Genomic DNA, 4961 nt, shown 5'->3' with positions numbered 1-4961 from the left:
GATGAGTTTTAGGGGATACAATTATTGACTACAGGGGGACTTTAAGTCAGCAGAACTGGCATACTTTTATTTTGTTCTCATATATTTCAATTACTCTTAACTTGAAATATTTGAGTAAGCTAAGTCATACATTTAACTTAAAATGAACTTAATATAATATTTTGTTTTTTAGTAGTGGATACTTGGCTAAGTTAGCTAATTCAGTCAATGCTAACTTTCTAAGTGGTAGCACAATGCTTTGATAGCATAGCATAGCTGAATGAGTAAGTCAATGTAGAACATTTAACATATCTTCTCAAAACAAGCTCATGCTCCACTCCTCAACTTGATGCACCCCCCCCCCCCCCCCCAAACCACCCAAACCAGAAATAGAAATCCCAGCCCAGTTTCAGTTAAATTTAAGTTAGTCTAAATGAAAATAAAAAGTTTTATAAAACTCAAAACAATAAAACAATTCAGATTACTTAAAATGCATAAGTTTTGTGAACTCAAAAAAAGCAGAAAGTTCTAAATACTCATAAAAGTTAAGTTGATTGAACTAATTTGTTCAATTTAAGTTTACCATACTCAAACCAATTTATTTTTTGAGCATTAGGGTTTACAGTTAAATAATTAGGGGCTATGTACTGTACATGACACCGATTTCAACTAAAAACGTTAAACTTTTCATGCGTTTTGGCTGTTCATTTACACGATAATGGCATTTTGGTGGCGTGAAAACATAAGATTTTGAAAACAGTGGAAACTTTTGAAAACTACTGTGGCGAGCAGGACGAGGCCGAGGGCCGTGGGAGAACGGCACGAGGTTGGTGCCAAATTTCGGTACCTGAGAACGCATCTGGGCGCAAGATTTAAATACGAATCCTGGATGTTCTGCGTGTCTCTGTGTGAAAGAGTGGCACAGACTCAACTCTAGCTGAATTATCTGATTTCCACAGACACGTTTGTATGTCAGTATTTTGCAGTCGACAGAGTTTGCCGATGGTCCGATGTTTGCTAAATTTGCTATGAACAGTGTATTGGACAGATTTTGGGGAACAGCGTTCAGATGCAAGGGTGATCGCCTGCACACATGGAACAGTTTACGACATGTTGAGGCCCTGTTGTGTGAACCTCAGATTATGTGTTAGGACAATACATGTCGAGTGCTTTTGAGATGTTATGTATTGTTTCTTGTTTGGCCTTGAACTGGATATTCAGTGACTCCTGCAACAAGACAAGGAGAATTAGGCTACGTCTACATTAACCCAGATATATCTGAAAATGCATTTTGTTTCAGTTCACAGTAGGGTTTTCAAGCATTTTCCAAAACCTGAAGCATCTGAAACCCCTTAAATCAAAACCAGCTCTCTGTCAAGAGTAATATCAAATAACATACTGAATCATACATATGTTCTACTAGCTACTTATTAATATGTCTATTTAAATGTTTTAAACTTACGATATAATATTGTACGATTTTATGACTTACACAAGGCATATTTGTTAAATGATGACTACGAAGGGAACAGAATTGCATTTAAAATGGTCTTCTCAAGTAATTTTATGAACTTCCTGTTAAAGCTCTGCCTACTTCTGTCTTTATCCGAATACAGATATGAATAATTCTGAGGTTGTTACATGTACAGATACAATTATTGTACTGCACACCCATAAACCAGACCCAGCCAACAGGGAACATTCTTTCAACGTTTTTCCAGTATAACGTTCATTCAAAGTTATCTGGTATTCATAACTTAAAGTCCCCCCTGTATTAATTTTATCCCTTAAAACTCATCTTTGACCACCAAAATTACACATTTAAATGTTTTTTTTCCTTGAAAGAAAATTTCTTCATGCCTTTAAATAGCTTGAATGTAACTCGAAACCCTTGCCTCATTTACTATACGCGGTTCTATTAATATGCAAATGAGCCCCGCCTCCACTCACTCACAGCAGCTCAGAGATCCACTCGTTGACGATCACACGTTGATCTGATTGGTTACAAGGTAGTTTGTGACGTCAGAAACACAAAAACTGCCTCAGTGTAGACGGAAGGGCAAAATGTTTTTGGATTAATGTGGTCGTGGCCTTAAACTCAAAGACACATAAATTCACTCATCTAGTGCTAGTACTTGAAGTGCCATTTTCTTGACCTGCAGCCACATCATTTGTTCATGTAACTGGGACGATGTGGAAAAGAGGTTAAGGCTCAGGGCTGGTAGCAGTTAACAGCCAACTCTTCCATGTTAATCTTGTTGGTCACACTGCAAACCCTCCCACGGCAAAATTTGGTCCAAAATCTTGCTCAACTGTATATGAAACATGAAATAAGTTCAAACAGAAGTGCATATCCTCTCCTCCAAACACAACAAGTCTTTTTTTTTGCATCCCCTCTTCCTCAGCGTTTCTCCCTTCCTACTTCCAGATCATTGAACGCTCTTGTTTCAGACATGCGGTTCTGTGAGTCGGGCCCCTGAGGGCCGGGGGCCGGGCTGCTTATCACAGCACTTTATCAGCATGAGGGAAGGGGATGTGGGTTACAGCCAACCAGCGGCTGTCAGCAAACAGGCGTTTTGTAACCTGTAACCCAGAGACGTGTGATTTGCGAGAAGAGAACGGGCTGTTTGAAGGTGTGAGCGGCTCTATGAGTGATCGCATACAAGCACTGAGTGTGTGTGTGTGTGTACCATTACCTGAGTACTGAATATAACATGTCTGGCCTTGCAAGACCAATACATGCCAAAACCATTTATGAGTACTTGTTTTTACATTTTGCATTGCCATGTAAACCAGACAACAACTTGCTTGTTTTGAAACTTGACATGATTGACCAAGTCTGAAATAATTCACCCCAAAATGAGAAATCTGTCATCATTTATACTCACCCTGGGCCACATCATAAGTAGATCGCTGAAACCATCGAAACCAATGGTGTCTATGATCTATTACGGGTTACGATCCTCTTTAGAAACATTGCCCTGATTGTTCCAAACCCAGATCATTTTTCTTTGGAAAACAAACTGAGATATTTTGCAGTGTGTCTTAGCTGCTCTTTTCCAAATCTTGAGGATGGATGTGGATTAGGAATGTCAGTTTAAAAAAAATAGCAAACATACTGTTTATGCACTAAATCCTGTGTTGTCTGGAGCTATACAATAGCTCTTTGATTATTAGAAATGTATAATTGTGTGTTAATGTTTTTTTGGGGGGGAAAATGTTTTAAAATACTAAACTTAGTACAGCTTAAAAACGGTATAATAAACTTTTTATAAAATTACCAAAGATATTCATTTTTTTCTCAAATTATATTTTTGGTTTGGTTCAAACATTAAATTAAGATTTAATATTAATCAAAAATATTGAATTTTCCAAATACAAAAAAATTGTAGAAAGATATTTATTATAGCCCATGTACTTAATCAAAATATTTTCTTTAGACTTAAGCCAAAATCATACTTAACGTAGGTCAATAAAATATATGTTTGGCTTTTTACAACTTAGTTTCACCATAAACAAAAGCGAAATTAGCTACAATATTAAAGTAGAATTTTCACTTAGAGTCCCCCCTGTAGTCAATAATTTTATCCCTTAAAACTCATCTTTGATCACCAAAATTACATATTTAAATGTTTTCCTTGAAAAATAATTATTAATGCCTTAAAATATCTTGAATGTAACTCTACACCCTTGCCTCATTTAGTATACACGGTTCTATGAATATGCAAATGAGCCCCACCTCCACTCACTCAGCTCAGAGATCCACTGGTTGACGATCACACGTTGATCTGATTGGTTACAAGGTAGTTTGTGACGTCAGAAACACCAGCGATTTCAAACCGTGTTTTTGAGACTGTCTTTGGTTCACTGCAGTTTTAAGGAGAAAATACTCAGCAATGGTGTTGACTTATGAATTTACACATGGTTTGTCTTAAAGCATATTAAAAACACCACATAGACATAAAAACAACAACACCACTGTAAGATAATTAGATTACAGTTTTATTAGAGATAAGATAAAACTAAAAACATTTTGTTAGTCGATTTTAATTTGGATTATTTACTATAAATGAAGAAGACACAATTTTTTGTTGTGATGTCTTTCTAAAATGTGCACAAACAATAATCTGAAAAAATTAAACACAGCCGTAGTATTAACTAGACCGGACAAAACCCAAATGAAACAGGAGGACTTAAATACAAGGAACAAACAACGGGATCTAATTAGGACACAGCTGAACAGAATGACTAATCAAATGAGTAACCATAGAAACTAACAACAAACTCAGGCAGGAAGGAAAACAAAACAGAACATAACTGTGACTTGGATTCAAGACAAAATACTAAAAAAAAAAATCTTTAAAGGGACAATGTGTAGGTTTTTAGGTATTTTATTATCTAAAATTACTATTTTTATTCATAAATATGTCCTCAATGGTATACAAATACCTCTGCTAATTATCTGACTTATCCTCGTAAATGAAGAATTTATTATCTTTATATACATGGGACGGGTAGGTCCACGGAGGCTTCCATGTAGTTCCGCCATCTTGAAAAACTATAATAGCAGAGAGGGACAAAAAGTACTAAGCCAACGCGTTTCCACAACGCGTTTTCGTTCAGAGCCAGCATCACGTGACTGAAGCCAGCAGAAGCGGAGGAGCAGAGCAGAGAGAAGCGCTTGTCACTGCCCCGGCAAGTTTAAAAGGCTGCACTGCACGGTTATTTATACACCGTTCATTCATACATATGCTGAGTCACAGGATAAGGAGTCCTCGTCGTCCAAAAAGTCCAAAATAGACCGTAAAAGGAATCGTGACCGGAGATTACAAAAAACAAGGGTTAATGTCGGGATAGCTAATGCAGGAGAAAGCTTTCAAAAGAGATGCTGAAGTTGCCTGCTTTCTTCTCGACAGGTAAGTCAATGTTACCATAACTCCAGAATTCTATAACTACTAGAACTGCCGCAAGCGGTCACATAG

Source organism: Abramis brama, assembly GCF_963993115.1.
Source record: "Abramis brama genome assembly, chromosome: 7".
Classification (NCBI taxonomy): Eukaryota; Metazoa; Chordata; class Actinopteri; order Cypriniformes; family Leuciscidae; genus Abramis; species Abramis brama.
This window is presented reverse-complemented; position numbering follows the sequence as displayed.